Consider the following 17,933-nt stretch of genomic DNA (forward strand, 5'->3'; position numbering starts at 1 on the left):
TACAAACACGGTGACCTGGGGGCAGTAGGGACTGCGCAAGGGAAACGCGGGTCCGCCAGTAGGGGGATGTACCGCAGAAAAAACACACAGGGGGATTAATCCACAAGGGTCCAACCTGTGGAGAACCTATTCCAGTACAGAGTAATTTTAGTACCCGTAGTGGATCTGATTGTGGATCAGAAGAGGGCTAGGGAGGAATAACATCCAGGGAGCATGAATCTAGTGGACTCTCCTGGGGAATAAGAGCACACGTGATCACCTCAATGGAAGGGAAAGGCGCTATGTCCAAGCGGATCACCCGGTCAGATGTTCCACATTCATGAGTTCTACATGCTTGGACCTGAATGAACAAGGGATAAAACCGACTCAACCCTGAGATTGTAAAATCTCTTAACGGTTTTGGGTGTTGCCCAGCCCGCTGCTCTACAAATGTCTGCTAGGGAGGTGCCGTTGGCCAGTGCTCACGAGGATGCCACACTTCTCGCCGAGTGTGCTCAAACCCGCAAGGGGGCAAGCATTGGCTGGGTGTGATAGGGCAAGACGATGGCGTCAACGACCCAGTGGGAAAGCCTCTGTTTGGAGACAGCGTTCCCTTCAGCCTCTCTTGCAGAAACGAGAACACTGACCCGTCTGCGCATCTCTGCGAGTCTTCAGATCAGGAGGAACACTAATTTGCAAACAAGCGGCACTTCAGGGGTAAAGTTGCCTAGTAGAGAGAGCTCTGGTTTGGTTGATTATGTCTATGACAGCAAGTGATAGGCCACTTAGATCTTCTGCATCCTGTCCAGGGGCCAGATGCGGAGGTTCCAGGCGTGGATGCCCAGTAGCGGTTTTAGCCACGGGTGAACCGGGCACTCGCCGGGGCGGCATTTTTTCATGTCACATGGGGGCGGCACGAGCAGTGAAAAAAAATAAATAAATAAAATAATCCTCTGCGCCGCGAAGTGGTTTTCTACAAAGAGGTTTTCTATTATCTATCATTTCACTGTGTGGGGAATTGGCAAATTGGCGCCCCTGCATGCTGAGAAGGTGCCGTGTGTGAGAAGAGGAAAGGGAGGGGGCTAGCAGGCAGGGGATAGTTCACCTCTGGGTGACTAACTGGGGGGATCCACTGTATAACAGAGCAATACTCTAATGAAATTAGTGGGCTAAAGTCAGTCACACTCGACTTTCTTCCAAATAACGCACATTTTATTCATAATATTATAAATACAGGCCTATAGTTCCTGCACATTTTTGTTTTTCTGTGTGAAATGACTAATAAAAATAAGTAATACAAAACGATTATGTGGTCACCTCACCAAGGTGAATTGGTTTAGTCTTGACTTCTGGCCGTGACTCGTAACATGAGTGACAGTGTTGGGGGGCGGGGGATGGGAAATCTGTTGATTGTCGAGTGCCAAATAAACAGGGATGGATAGGAAAAGGTCAAAGCCATCAGGTGCACAATTTAGAAAAAAAGAAAAGAAGAAGAGGAGAAACGAGCAAAAGATAAAGGTATGCAACTATGTTCTCTCTGTGATATGATTACGGTATCCATGTTGTCATGAATGAAGGGCTAATGTTAATTGTTGGTAGCTCTTATGTTTGTTAGCCTATTTGCTATGATGCTTGCTATGCTTATACAACAATAATTCGGTTTTAAGTCAACAAACACGAGGTCTAATTTCACCATAATATTGTGCTTTGTAGCTAAACTGTTACTGTTATTATTTATTTCCATCAGTTGGGTTACGCTAGGCCCTGTAATTAGCCAACAGAATGTTTTTTAAATCTGTAGGTAGTTTCAAAGAGACGACATTTGCTATTTATTTATTACTTATTTGCTACATGACACATGCCATGAATATGAAGGAGGTTTTTATGCATGTTTATGACAACTGTCCTTAAGTGTCACTCGCTCAATTATGACATTTTTAATGCAAATATGACATTATTTGTTTGAGAAGCCTTTGTTGACAACTTGACATTACCAAGACATCATAACCTGTCATAAATATGTCATAAAAAACATGACATAGCAGATTAATTATTAAACTTAAGAAACTACTTAGCTTTATGAGTTAACATTACATTAAACTACCATGTTGGTTTTGACATTGCTGTCATGAAGCCATTATAACTGTGTCATGAATATTTTTCTGACCACTTTTTTCCCAGTAGTTCAAATTGAATGTCAGTAAAATGTCATTAAGTATTAATACTCTGTCAAGTTGTTTTATAACAGTGTCATGTATACTTTTCTTGACCTCAAGTGGTACAATGACATTTTAATGACAAATTCAATGTGTACCACTGTAGTTGAGGTCAAGAAAAATATTCATGACACAGTTATAATGGCCTCATGACAGCCAATGTCAAAACCAACCACATGACAGTTTAATGTAAAGTTAACCCATAAAGCTAAGTGGTTTCTTAAGTTTGATAATTCATCTGCATGTTTATGACATATTTATGACAATTTATGTTGTCTTGGTAATGTCAAGAAGTTGTCATGTTTATGTCTCTCTTATTATGTTTGGGGTCAATTTGACTGGCTGTTTTAGCTGTTATAAAACATCATCATATGGTCTTTTAATTTCAATTTCAATTGCAATTCAGGGGCACTTCTAAAATATGAATAAGGCTGATTTAAAACAAAAAAAGCTGAGGTCCACAAAGCGGCACTTCTCATATGAATCACATGATGAGCCTTTCAGTGATTCACTTAGGAAGTTGGAGGTTGGATTCTTCAACGTTGTCGTTGATGCAGCCACGTCAGCCATCAAGGAGAGATTTTCCACATTGGAAAATGTGGGAAAGAAATTCGGGGTTTTGACAAATTTCCCAAGTCTTGCAGGTGAGGAGCTGGCAGAGCAATGCGAGGCACTAGGCAGCACACTGCACTTTAAGGGGCCCTCTGATGTGGACAGTAGAGAGCTTGTGCAGGAAATTAAGAACTTCCCTGAACTGCCATCAAAGACCATGAGCCTCCTTGAGCTTATCACTTTTATGCATGATAAGGATCTATCGGAGATCTACCCCAATTTTTGGACAGCTATCAGGATTGCACTTACTCTGCCAGTCAATGTGGCTCAAGCAGAGAGGAGCTTTTCAAAACTAAAGTTGATCAAGTCATACCTGAGATCAACCATGTCCCAGGAACGGCTCACTGGCCATCACTCAATAGGGGAGCAGATTTCATACGATGACATCATTGATGATTTTGCATCAAGGAAAGCCAGAAAAGACAGGTTTTAGTTTTAGTTTGTGTTTTCTGTTCTTAGTGCAATAGTGTAATAATTAGATTCTCTTTAGTGTGTTTTCACATTTGTGTGTAATATATAATATATATATATATATATATATATATATATATATATATATATATATATATATTCTATTCTATATTTTATTTGTATATTATTCTTAATGTGTTATATTATTGTTGCTCTCTGCACTTGTTACATTTTTTATATATCTGATATGCAATTGTGAAATATAAATTTGTCTTTAAGAGAAATGTTGTTAGAATAAAATATGACTGTTTGTGGATCATTTTGTGTGTTTTTTTTGTTTTTGGAGGGGGCTCAAAGGTGGTCTCGCCCAGGGTGCAATTCAATGTAGAACTGCCACTGTGGATGCCAGATGGTGCCCTGACCCTGAGAAAGAAGGTCCTTCTTCAGCTCTTCCCCTGCTGTGTTGAGGTTGCCCGGGATATGAGTGGCGTGTAACGACCTGAGTCGCTGCTGACTATAAAGGAGGAGATGGCGGGCGAGTTGTGACATATAACTAGAGTGCACGCCACCTTGGCGATTTATGTATGCTATCATAGCGGTGCTGTCTGAGCGAATCAAGACGTGCTTGGCCCATATTAGTGGGAGAAATCTTCGCAGGGCAAGGATTACAGCCAGCAACTCTTGGCAGTTGATGTTCCAACCCAGCCGGGGCCCCGTTGCACACGGCACTCCAACCCTGTTTGGAGGTGTCTGTGGTGACCAGAACACGTCGGGACACCTGCTGTAGGGGGACTCCTGTCCGCAGAAAAAGGTCTGTCCAGGGGTTGAAAGTCTGGCGGCAGGCAGGGGTGATGAACATACGGTACCTGCCGCACGTATCATGCCCATCTCGGGACTCGAGTCTGAAGCCAGAGCTGAAGCGGTCTCATATGCATCAACCCCAGTGGCGCGACCGCCGTGGAGGATGCCATATGCCCCAGGAGCCTCTGGAATTTTTTTAGAGGAATTACTGTGCCTGGATTGAAAAAGGTGAGGCATTTCAGCACCAACTGCATGAGCTCGTTGTTGAGGCATGCTGTCATTGAGACTGAGTCTATCTCCATGCCGTGAAAAGAGATGCACTGAACCGGGGTGAGTTTGCTCTTTTCCCAGTTGACCTGAAGTCCTAGACGGCTGAGGTGCCTGAGAACCTGGTCCCTGTGGGTGCACAGTGACTCTCAAGAGTGGGCTAGGATGAGCCAGTCATCGAGGTAATTGAGTATGCGGATGCCCACTTCCCTTAGCGGGGCAAGGGCTGCCTCTGCGACCTTTGTGAAGACGTGAGGGGACAAGGACATGCCGAAGGGTAGGACCTTGTACTGATACGCCTGGCCATCGAACGTGAACCGTACGAAGGTTTGGTGTCGAGGTTCCCGCAACACGTCGGTGTCAGGACTACCCAAGTGCTGATCTTTGAGTGCCTTGGCCTGCTGAACATGCAGGAGGGCCACCACTCTGATTGAAACCACTCTGTCCACCTGGGGGACCTCCGAGTACCCGTGGGCCGCCCCACCATTGAGGGTATTGAGAGCGGATGAAAGGTGAAATGTGACCTCCACAAACTCGTCAGCTCATCATGCACCTCCGGGAAAAAAGGGACAAGGGGGGGGTGTAGTTGTGAGCGGCGCTCGGACCCGAGGAACCAACCGTCATGCTGTGAAGGACACAGGGAGGACGGAGGGTTCCATTCCAACCCCACGCTGATGGTGGCCCGGTCAAGCATGTTGGCCATCTGTGCGTCAGCCTCAGACTGAGCTTGCTGAACCGAAGGTGGCAGTCCAGTAGATTCTTCCGCGTCAGATGCCAGAATGCTCTCAGATGCAGTGGCAAATTCATCATCCAGCTCGGGGGGCTCGAGGGAGTAAACGGACAGGCCATGAGGCAAGCTGCTCTCACCTCGAGCTCGGATGGAAGTCAACAAGCGTGCCGGGGGGTGGATAATTTGTGGGGATCTACCCGGCTAAACCGAGCCCGCAGCCATCCCCAAATCACCTCCATCGCCAGCCGGGTTGTCCTCAATCGGGTCGTCCGGAAGAAGGAGTGACTTGGGGGCGGCTGGAGTGGCATTCCTCTTTAAGAAGGAAAGCCATGACCACATCGTTGCCATGGTTAAGTTCTCGCAGTGAGAACAAGAACCATCCACAAATGCCGCCTGGGCCCTGTGATCATGGCCCAGACACACGAGGCAGCGACTTTGACCATCAGGAGCAGAGAGAAATTGACCGCATCAAGGAACTACAAATGGGCAGAAGGGCATCTTTACAAAGACGCTTCAACGCCAGCTGTGTATTGCTCTTTTAGAGAAAATAAACTCTTTTATCAATACACTCTCTTAGAAGTGCTGTAGATCCAACAGCATACGCTCTACCGAGGTGAGTGGAACAGTATGTATCGCTGATAGTAGTCGCTGATCGCACAACCATTCAGCTCCGAAGAAGAAATCTGAATGAACAGATGCACGATTCCCTCCCTTTATAACCGTATGTCCGGGGGAGGGACAGGCAAATTTTGTCTGCCAGATTCTCATTGGCTTTTTCTCAAGTTCAGAGGTAACCGAGGCCTTCAATAAAGTCCCCTAGTGTCGCTTCACTCGCCACAACGTCGAAGTGAGCGACAGACAGGGAACCATGTATGTGTAACAGTAACATGGTGCACAAGTATAGATTAATCAGTGTAGCTGTTTCTATCCAAGAGGTTTAATTAAAATGTTATTCTTCTTAAAATTATCTGAAAAACTACTGAAACTATTAAACATGTAAAATCTTAAAATGCAACGTGTACTACAGTATTACATCTAAATGACAACGTGGTTTATTTTAAGCTAAGACATTCAGACTGTTCTGTACAACTAGGTTTATTTATTAAAAATGACAAATAAATATTTTTTTGGTAGCCAAAGAACTTTTTTAATCTTTAAATATATACAATATATATATATATATATATATATATATATATATATATATATATATATATATATATATACACATATGTGGTGAAGTGAGTGACGTCATCCTTATCACGTATAGGGCCAATGGGGTATCACCCTTAGCGTATATAGACTCGTTGTTTGTGCCTCCTGGGATGCGTCATTGTCGAAAGCCTGCCCCTTGTTTTCTTCATTCCAAGAGACCGCAGAGGTATGTGTTTCAGCTGTGCAGCTGGTTGTTTTGATTGTAGCATTAAGTGATGTTGCATTATTTATTTGTGTTTAGTGTGACACTAGGCCATCGAGGCTGTGTGTGTTTTTGGAGTGATACCCACATTTAGGTAAGTTTTAATGTGGTACCGTTGTAACCTTTCGGGAAGTTTGTTTGAGTGATCTGCAATACGTTTTAGTCTGGTGGGGCTTCCATCGGTGGGGCACCTCCTAATAGCTGCGTCGGGGTACCAGCTGTTGTAATTTGACTCACTAAAGGACGCATCGTATGACTTTTGTGTGCCTGTGGTTACGTGTGTGCACCGATACTAAATCAGGGTGAGTACATTGTCTATTGTTTTTATGTAACTTTTAATTAAACGTTTTAATTAGATTGTTAATAAATATTTGTGTTTAGGAGTTCTCTTTGCTCGCATTAAAGCAAGGTCGAGCAGCCACATTAACAACTTGCTGTCCGCATCCCTCGCTCTTTGAGCCACGTCTGCTGCTTTAAGGGAATTAGAACCTTCTAACCACTGTTGTGATCCCATCTCGTCTGGTGTTCGGCGATCGGTTTTAGGCTCGAGTGGGTTTAAAAGGTCACTCTGTTTTATGATTTGGTTTCTGTTTATGTGTCTTTGTATTAATTTGGTTGGTACTGGTACTGTCACCAGTCCTCAGCGGCATGACCGTCACTGTTTTACGACGGTGATTTAATGTATGGATTGATCGCCGCCAAATGGTTTCGGTCATCGGTGTAGTTCTATGACCGATCGTGTGACATTTGTGATGTGACCACGTTGTCTTGAATGTGTAATTTCTTTGGTATTAATTGTTATTTTCTTTGTCTTGGTTCCAATTGATGATTGTTATCCTATAAATTGATTCTGTCGTTATTGTTTGGTTTGTTTTCTTTTTTTTCTCTTTTTCTGTATTCCACAGGAGCTGAGTGTCCCTGGAAGCGGGCTGGTGGTTGTAGCTGCAAGGGCTTCATTTTAATTAGGGGTTATTTGTATTGTGTTATCTTTGATCACTATTTGTAGTGGAGTGTGATTTTCAACTTGTGTGTTTTTTTGCCGTATACAGCTATAGCTAGCCTGCTTTTCGGGGGACTCAGCCCCGGCAGTGATCTACATTCTTTATCCTTTTTTTTTTTGTTTGTTTTATTTTCATTTGTGGATCAAGACAATTTATTGTGAGTTATTTTGTTTAATTGTTTTCTTTAATAAAAATTGTTTGTTTAAACGTGAACTCACGCCTCCTGCCTCTCCTGAGCAAACGGACTTGTGTCCCGTTTATTGGATTATTTCCCCGGTAATTCGGGGTGGCGTAGTCACTACTAGACGAGCCACGTATTGCTACACATATATATGTGTATACACACACACACACATACTGTATATATGCCTATACTAATGAACTGATAAAGCTTCAGTTACTTGGTTTTGTTCCTGGCTTATACAGTAATGCATGCAATATGTGGGCATTTAAGCAATCCATTCATTTAGGCAAGTTTTGAAATGAAGCATTTTGATTGTACTAGATTGCCTCCTGTTGGCTAATGTTGTCATTGCTCAGAATGTTTTTGTACAGCAGTTGTCCCGCCTTTGACATACTGTGTTCACTCACTGAACAGAAAAATGTGGCACTGTCATCTGGCACTAGATCTTTCACACTGAGAGATCCACTTTCAGGAACCTCTTTATGAGCCTCAAATTGTTTTTAGCAGAATCTCCAAAGTCTGCTTCTGCATAACAGAAGTGAATACTATGAGTCTCATAGCTTCTGCCACTCTCAGGGTTTATGTGGCCGCTCTATCGGCTTGCCACGCCTTGATTGATGGGATGCCATTGGATTCCGTCGTGGAGCCATGCGATTGAGACCTCCTGCTAGGACCAGGATCCCTTCATGGGACTTAGCAATAGTCCTTGAGGGTCTGGTTGAGACCCCCTTTGAACCTCTAGAGTCAGCGTCTGATAAACGTCTGACTCTCAAGATGGTTTTTCTTATGGGAATTACTTCACTAAAAAGAATTGGGGATTTGCAGGCTCTGTCTGTCTTGCCATCCTGCTTAGATTTTGCCCCAGGAATGGCTAAAGCAATATTGCACCCTCATCCTAACTACCTGCCTAAGGTTCCTTTCTCAGCCATACATCCGGTCACTCTTGAAGCCTTCTGTTCCCCGCTGTTACAACGCCGGATCAGGAGAAACTTCACAGACTATGTCCAGTCCTTGCCCTTCAGGCTTATGTCCACCGCACTAGCCAGTGGCGTAAGTCAGGGCAACTATTCGTTTGTCATGGGGGCCGTAACAAGGGGCGGCCGCCACCAAGCAAATAATGTCACATTGGTTGAGGGATGCTATTGCCCTGGTCTATGAGGCGTGCGGTCAAGCTTCGCCAGTAGGTATCAGGGCTCACTTTACCAGGGGGGTCACTTCCTCTAAAGCTTTGGTTAGAGGTGTCCCTCTGCAGCATGTTTGTAATGCGGCAGGCTGGTCCTCTCCGCATACATTCATAAGATTTTATAGTTTGGATGTTCATGCCACTCTGGGCTCTTACGTCCTTGAGTCAACATCACAAGCTCATGTCTGAGACCTCTCGCGCTCTTGTGAGCACAACTACTCAACCGTAAAGGGTCGAGACATCCGCCAAAGTGCTAAATCAGCGCAGCATCAAAGTGTAGCTTTTGATAGGGAACGTCTCGGGTTACTTAAATGTAACCCCTGTTCCTGAAAAAGCAGAACGAGATGCTGCACTTCATTGCTGCACTGAGGATGCCCCAGGAATGCTCTTCAGACAAAATACATGATGATGCACCTGCGGCGCATCCATTTATAGCCCCTGGCACTGGCGCATCCTGATGATGTCACCAGCAGAGGCTATAAATTCTAGTCAATTTAATTGACGTGTTGCACACATATTCAAGTCAAGTCAAGTCAAGTCAAGTGGTTTTTTATTGTCGTTTCAACCATATACAGTTAGTACAGTACACAGCAAAACGAGACAACGTTCCTCCAGGACCATGGTGCTACATAAAAACAACAAAGGACCAACACAGGACCACATGAGACAACACAACGAAATAAAATACCTATAAAAAATATATACCTATATAAAGTGCACGTGCAAACATGTGCAAAGTACTGGACAGTACAACAAATGACTGACAATGAACAGGACAATAGACACAGTGCAGCGCCGACCAGTACACAGTAGTGTAAAAAGATAACAGTTTCTAAAAACGTAAACATAACATACTATGAGATAGTGTTCTATGCACATAGCAGTTATTGAGGTAGCAGACAGTTATAAAGTGACGGTAATTAAAGTGCAACTCAGGACACGTGTGTGTGTGTGTCAAACCAGTCTCTGAGTATTGAGGAGTCTGATGGCTTGGGGGAAGAAGCTGTTACACAGTCTGGCCGTGAGGGCCCGAATGCTTGGTACCTCTTGCCAGACGGCAGGAGGGTAAAGAGTTTGTGTGAGGGTGTGTAGGGTCTTCCACAATGCTGGTTGCTTTATGGATACAGTGTTTTTTGTAAATGTCTTTGATGGAGGGAAGAGAGACCCCAATGATCTTCTCAGCTGTCCTCACTATCCTCTGCAGGGCTTTGCAGTCCGAAACAGTGCAAGTCCCAAACCAGGCAGTGATGCAGCTGCTCAGGATGCTCTCAATAGTCCCTCTATAGAATGTAGTGAGGATGGGGGGTGGGAGATGTGCTTTCCTCAGCCTTCGAAGAAAGTAGAGACGCTGCTGGGCTTTCTTGGTGATAGAGCTGGTGTTGAGGGACCAGGTGAGGTTCTCCGCTAGGTGAACACCAAGGAATTTGGTGCTCTTGACGATCTCCACAGAGGAGCCGTCGATGTTCAGCGGAGTGTGTTCACCTTGTGCTCTCCTAAAGTCAACAACCATCTCTTTTGTTTTGTTGACATTCAGGGACAAGTTGTTGGCTCTACACCAGTTTGTCAGCCGCTGCACCTCCTCTCTGTATGCTGACTCGTCGTTCTTGCTGATGAGACCCACCACGGTCGTGTCATCAGCGAACTTGATGATGTGGTTCGAGCTGTGCATTGCTGCACAGTCGTGAGTCAGCAGAGTGAACAGCAGTGGACTGAGCACACAGCCCTGGGGGGCCCCAGTGCTCAGTGTGGTGGTGGTGGAGATGCTGTTCCCGATCCGGACTGACTGAGGTCTCCCAGTCAGGAAGTCCAGGATCCAGTTGCAGAGGGAGGAGTCCAGGCCCAGCAGGTTCAGCTTTCCAATCAGGTGCTGGGGAATGATTGTGTTGAATGCTGAGCTGAAAAACGCGCATCTGGAAGGGAGGCATCTTTGTCACAGGCAACTGATATTGTCCTGTAGTTGGTGATGGCCTGGATGCCCTGCCACATGCGCTGCGTGTCACCGCTGTCCTGGAAGTGACTGTGGATTCTCTGGGCGTGTGCGCGCTTTGCCTCTCTGATTGCCCGTGACAGTTTGGCCCTAGCTGTTCTTAGGGCTGCCTTATCGCCTGCTCTGAAGGCGGAGTCTCGGACCTCAGCAGCGTGCGCACCTCCGCCAGTCATCCACGGCTTCTGGTTGGAGCATGTGGTGATGGTCTTGAGAAAGTGACATCATCAATGCACTTGCTGATGTAGCTGGTCACTGATGCTGTGTATTCCTCCAAGTTGGTAGAATCAGCCATATGTTGCAGCCTCCTGAACATGTGCCAGTCAGTACACTCAAAACAGTCCTGAAGAGCAGAGATGGCTCCTGCTGGCCAGGTTTTCACCTGCTTCTGAAGCGGTTTTGTGCGTCTGACTAGCGGTCTGTATGCTGGAATTAACATAACAGAGATGTGGTCTGAGTAGCCGAGGTGGGGCGGGGCTCCGCCGTCGCGCCTGCGATGTTTGTGTAAACAAGATCAAGCTGTTAGCCCTCTCGTTGCAAAGTCCACATACTGATGGAATTTAGGGAGTACTGTCTTGAGATTCGCATGGTTGAAATCTCCGGTGACAATAAACAGTCCGTCGGGGTGAGCGTTCTGCAGTTCAGCTCATAGCCCCATACAGTTCACAGAGCACTTCCTTAGCGTTAGCTGGGGAAATGTAAACTCGGTTATGTAAACAGTGGTGAATTCCGTGGTAGATAAACAGGTCTGCATCTAACAGTCACAAGCTCCAACAGCGATGAACAGTAACTAGAGACTAGCATAGAGTTCTTGCACCATTCGTGTTGATGTAAACACACAAGCCACCACCGCGAGTCTTACACGAGAGAGCTGTATTTCTGTCGGCACGAAGCGAGGCGAGCCCGTCTAGCTGAATGGCGGCATCCGAACTCTGTCTCTGAGCCACGTCTCCGTGAAAACAAAGACGCAGCAATCTCTAAACTCATGCTGCGTAGCCTGCTGAAGTCGGATATAGTCCAGTTTATTGTCCAGGAGCAAACATTTGAGAGCAGGATAGGCGGGAGAGCCGGCCGGCTAGGGTTTGTTTTAGCCTAGCATGGACCCCTGCCCTCTTGCGCGCTTCGCTTTCGCACACCGCTACGACGTCCTCTCCCCCGGCCACCGGCATCAGGCAACGCCGAGGACTGGAGGCCTGGTCTCCACAGCAAGCCGAGTACGCGTAGCGCCTCCTGCAGGTCATAATGCAGCTTGGTTTTTGCATGAGTCTTATATTTTAGTAGTGTCTGGCGATGGTAGCCACAAACACCGGTTGCTCCGATGTCCATGTGCTGCAAAAGTCGGGCTTTTTTAACAAAAATAGCACCATTGTGGATCCGGAGTGGCCGCTGCATGCTACCACGCCGCCATCTTGGATCAAAAGAATTTGCTGGTTACTCCTAAAGACGTTCCCAAAGCGCTAAATCAGCGCAGCATCTCGTTCTGCTTTTTCAGGGAACAGGGGTTACTGTTAAGTAACCCAAGACGTTCTTCTTATTGGACAGGTAAACTTACATAACTGCAAAGCATGTGAAATAGAGTGGCATAAGGATTGATCTGTGTAATTTTAGATAACTTGATATCTAAAATTGCCTGCTACTGCTGACGATTTGCAAGCTACCTTGCTTCATAACTTTCAAATAATATCAACGATCTTGTCTTTATACTAAAAGTCAGGTATACAGGATAAAGTTAACCAAATACTCTGGTTTCTTGATCGTAGTACAACATATGACATAGAAAACATACAATAGTACACAATAAAAGTGCAACAGTAAACTGTCTAGTAAACTGGTATAGTTCGGTGGTATGTAACTGTGTGTCTGTATCAGTATGCTATGCTAGCCGATAAGTAGTTTTTGTTTAGTCTCAAAGATTTTAGTAAAACAATCATTAATGTGTAATTTACATTATGCTACCTCATCTGTCAGCATGATGCCAGTGAATCACGTTCAGTCTCTTTGTACGTTATGTCATTGTTTTGGATGCTTGCTCGCTCACGTCCCAATGGAGTGTTTGCACGAACAACAGGTAGCTGGCTGCAGTTCACTTAATGGCCACTGATGTCATTAAAACAAGGGTTTCTGAATCTTACATACTGCACTTTTAATGGTTCCAGTATTAATTCCAGTAATTCTTTTAGTACTTTTGAGAGAGAATTATATGAAAATGAGAAATGCAATTCTTAATGGATTTACTCTCCAGTCTGTTGCCAAATTATGTGATCCTTTAACATTTCTGCAGAGCATAACAAATCAGAAATAAATGTCATAAAATTCTTGTAAAATGTGTATTTGCTGACTTTTTTGAGACATAAATCTAATCCAATAATTGATCCTAACAATTAGGAAATATTTAAAATGTGTGTATCTTTAATTAAACATTGCCATATGAACAACCAGTCAGTAACTGCACTGCTTGATTTAAGTCTTAGATTTATAAATGAACATGACAACAGTAACAGTTTCAGAGACAGTTTACACTGTGTTCTGCAGTCTAATGTTGTACTTCAAGCTTGTAAGACTTCTACAGATCGTATGTAATTTTCTAATTGGACATTCACAACTTGTATATCAGTGTATTAGACTGGAAGCACTGTATGTTTCACGCTGTAGATTCAAAAGTACCATCTCATATGAGTAATTCTTTCGGAAATCTGACTATACTGAAATCTATATATTTTCGCGCTGTAGATGCAAAGTAACCTGAGTAATTCTTTCAGGAATCGGACTATACCGGAAGTGCTGCAGATTCAACCAATTCAACAGAGCCGGCTCGCCAGAGTCATTCATTTGAGTGTTTTTGTCACGAACCCCGCTCCCTCGCTCCGCCCCCTCGAGCTTCCACGCTCGTTTTTCTCCCTCGAGCTTACTCGCTCGTTCCGCCCCCTCGAGTTTACACGCTCGTTTTGCTCCCTCGGGCTTCTACGCTCGTTTTGCTCCCTCGGGCTTCCACGCTCGTTTTGCTCGCTCAAGCTTGCACGCTCGTTTTGCTCCTACAAGCTCTCATGCAGGTCTCCCTCCTCGGGCTCACATGCCCGCTCTGTCACCACATTAGTTTCACCTGCACTCGTCTCATCACCTATCATTGTTTACACCTGCACTCGCCCCTATATATATCACTGCCCTTTCGTCTCACTCCTGTTGGTTATTGTGTTTAGTTTCCCGTATCTTTGCCCCCCGCTAGTCTCGTCTAGTTTTGAACTCCCTTGTGTTTAGTCTTCCTCTTAGCTTGCCAGCTCCAGTATTCCCCTAGCTCCCCTGTTTGTTCTACTCGTTAGATTTCCTCGTTACTCTGATCCTGTTTCCCGGCTTCGACCTCCCCACTCTCGTTGACCACTCTCTCCCGGATTTGCCCCTTTACTCGACTTTGATTCCCCGGCTTTTGACCCTACGCTTCCCTCAACAACTCTTCTCTGGATTTACCCTGTTTGTACTTTTGCCTGCTTTGTATTAAATAAAAGCAGTTTCATCCGACATTGTGACTGTCTCATCTTGTGTGTGTGTGTGCGGGTTACAGAATAACCAACCCCACTGTAGACAGTCACAATGCGTCACGCGGAGGATTCGCGCAGCTCACTAGAGCGGAGATGCACGTCACATTCGGCGCGAGGAGCTACAGTTTGGAGGCTGTTCATTACAGTCTTCCAGCGGCATCGGCAGAAAATGAATGCAGGGGAACTGTTAGTGGAACCAAAAGTCATGCAGATCATGTGATTCCTGTATTCCTGTATACACGATACATGGTATCTCAGCAAGAACCAGTTCTCGGTTCCCAACCCTATACCAAACATTGTAGTCTGAACTCCAAATAAGTGTATTTTCAATATAAATCAAATCAAACCCTGGCTTCAGGATTAAACATTATGAAACTAGCATAGGTTCTAGTCCAATGAATGAATAAAATCTAAATCAAAATCAAATCACTTTATTGTCACACTACCATGTACACAAGTGCAACAGTAGGTGAACGTCTTGTGTGCAGTTCCGAGCAACCTAGCAGTCATGACAGTGACGAAACATATACCAATTACAATAAACAACATATTTACACAACACAATTTACATATCAAATGTAAACATACTTACACAACACAATAATAATATGCAATGTACAGTAAACAATACACACAATATAGAATACACATAAAATTAAAATAAAAAATTAAGAGTATATAAAAAATATATATACAGTAGTTGTATTGAGGAGAATATAATTATGACAGTCCAGTGTGAGGTAATAGATTAATAAAGTGCAGTGATGAAGTATATTGATCGTGAGAGATGAAGTGTTCAAAAGTCTGATTGCTTGGGGGAAGAAGCTGTAATGTAGTCGGCTGGTGCGGGTCCTGATGCTGCGATACCGCCTGCCTGATGGTAGCAGTGAGAGCAGCCCATGACTCTGGTGGCTGGAGTCTCTGATGATCCTCTGAGCTTTTTTCACACACCGCCTGTTATATATGTCCCGCAGGGAATACCACCTCACTCAAAGATCCCTGGATCAAATAACTATCAGCTTTGTCTCCAAAGTTGCTCCATAAGTGTGATGCTTCTTGGTTGTTGTTCTCAGTTGTCTTTTTTATTAATGATAAAAACATTTCCATGAATAAAAATAAAGTGTTGATACGGAATAGTGCACTTACACAAAGGATAATTCTTTTTGCAGTCATTACTGACATATATTCAAAGTTGAACCACAAATACAAGTATATGGTTTAGGTGAGATATTTTGCTGATAAGCCATTTGTTTAACTGTTGCTTTTTGTAATAGACGCAGGTGATTTGCAAGCACTGTGTAAAATGCTGCACAGAAGTACACTGCACTATCACTCTGTGTAAGGTTTTTGATAGTCAGAGTGCCGTTCTTTCTTCCATTTCCCTTCACAATGACCTTGTTTTTAAATTCAGTCTCTAAGTAATCAGTTTCATCATTCAGATATCCCATTAGTTTAAAGTCAAGGGAGTCTTGTGTCTGTTTGTACCACAGGATCAGGTAATAGCTTGGTATATAGTGTGTGTGTCAGGAGGCAATCAGGCTCACTCACATCCACAACACAAAGATCACACTCACCCGAATACTAATCACCTGCACCTGTCATCAATCCAGCAATCACCAGCACTATTTAAGAGCACAACTCACCTCCAGTCTCTGTCAAACCTTGAACGAGGAAATATCCACTAACCTGCTCTCTGTGCTTTTCAGACGATTGTTCCTGAGACTATTCCAGTCTGTTTCCTCAGTACACCTTTGTGTTACTTACCTGTTTTCCCTCGTCCAGAGACTAGAGATGGGCAGATCGAGGCTTCGTGAAGCAATGAAACAGTCGAAGCAAATGTGCCATTTTGTTTCGAGGCTTCGAATCAATCCGAAACCCGTCTCCACGGTGACACCTAGTGGTCACTTGCAGGTGTTGATCTGAAACAACCTTTACAAAGAGCTAATAAAAAAATGTGTTTTTTTTTTTTTTTTTTTTTTTATTGTATTTTTGTAATATATGAAGCTTGTAACCTGTAGTCTCTTCACATTGCATAATGTGATTTTGGTCATGAAAAATGAATATTAATAAAAATAAATCAAGCCACAATGTCTCCCTTTCTTATAGATTTTTATTCAAAAATATTAATTTCTCTGCTGTTGAAGGACTCAGCCTACTTCTTTTTTACAGATAATTTCTCCAGCCTTTGAAAAAATTCTCTCACAAGGGACACTTGTTGCTGGCATACAAAGATATTTTTTAGCTAGGACATACAAATGAGTAAAGATTACTGCTCTCTCTTTCCAGTAAGTTAGAGGATCATGAGTTCTGGGCAAAACGCATCGCTGAGGTATTTTTTCACTTCCACTGTGGCATCAGCTGTAGGATTGTGTATCATCTGGGTCTCACGGATACGATTGTCAAAATGTTCCCATAAACTGTCTTGTGTTTCAACTGGTGTTGATGATGGGCCTGATGTTGACATTTGTGGTTCTGAATTAAAAGAATGGCAATTAGTAACAAATCATAAACTGACAACACATATGAAGTATAAATTTCATGAATCACATTACATAAGATAACATAGACTGAAACTCACCAGGAGTTGTGTTTGAACGCATCAGTGAAGCACACTCCAGTGTGATGTGCTTTTCAGCATCCAGGGCTTTGGCAGGATTTCCAAAAGCCACATTTTTAAACCTTGGGTCCAGCAGTGTAGCCAGTGCCAAGGCTCTAAAAGTCTCGTACCCTCCACATCTGGAGTGCAGACCTTCTTGTAGATGTGAGCCTATGAGCCAACACAAGAGAAAACCATATTAATTAAAATAATGACAACAATATGAGAGTTATGGCCAATTACACGTATGGTCATAGTGTCCTACCTAATTGTACAGTTGATTCCTGCGTTGCATTTCCTTTTTCTGTGCAAGCTTGTGCTGCAACATCCTGTACAATGGTATGAGCTTTGAAGCAGACACTCTCTGTTCCTCTGACATCTCTGTTGTTGCTAGTTTGAATGGTTGAAGAAGTGTCAATGACTGTTGAATAATGTCATACTCAAGACTTGTCAGGGGAGCAGTATCACTGTTTAAATTGGCAAGTGCAGCAGCCACTGGCTCACGTTGCTCATACAAGCGTTGTAGCATGTCGAATGTGCTGTTCCATCTCGTTTCAACCTCCTGTATCATTTTCAGACTTGGTCTGCCCATCAAGCTCTGCATCTCCACAAGCTTGTCCTTTGCTTTGCAGCTGGATCTGAACAACCCCACTATCTTTCTGGCTTTCTGGCGAATTTCATTGATGACTGGGGTTTGATCCAGGGCCTTTTTCACTATCAAATTCAAATTATGAGCAAAACATGGGACATGGCGAAGGTTGAGTAGCTGGGCACTTAGGATCATGTTGGATGCATTGTCAGTCACCATGCAGTGAACTTTGGAGGTTATTCCCCACTCAGCCATTAGCAAGGCTTTAGCCTCCATGAGATGCTGGGCTGTGTGGGTTTGGTAAAACCTCCTTACACCCAGTAAAACAGTTGCCATTGTTGCCTCTGGTGTTATGTAATGGCATGTTACACCAAGATATCCATCCATATTAATGGAAGACCACATGTCAGCCGTAAGGCTAACAAATTCC

The 17,933-nt window shown here is 44.0% G+C and overlaps 1 long non-coding RNA gene across 1 annotated transcript; it reads right to left on the reverse strand.

The window, feature by feature from the left end:
* Positions 1-16,643: 16,643 nt before the first annotated feature.
* LOC127656640 (uncharacterized) lies at positions 16,644-17,933 on the reverse strand. The gene is made up of 3 exons (XR_007972194.1): positions 17,180-17,933; positions 16,897-17,085; positions 16,644-16,790 (listed from the first exon to the last, which is right to left on the reverse strand). It is a non-coding gene; the product is annotated as an uncharacterized LOC127656640 (long non-coding RNA).

This window comes from Xyrauchen texanus, chromosome 16 (genome assembly GCF_025860055.1).
Source record: "Xyrauchen texanus isolate HMW12.3.18 chromosome 16, RBS_HiC_50CHRs, whole genome shotgun sequence".
Taxonomy (NCBI): domain Eukaryota; kingdom Metazoa; phylum Chordata; class Actinopteri; order Cypriniformes; family Catostomidae; genus Xyrauchen; species Xyrauchen texanus.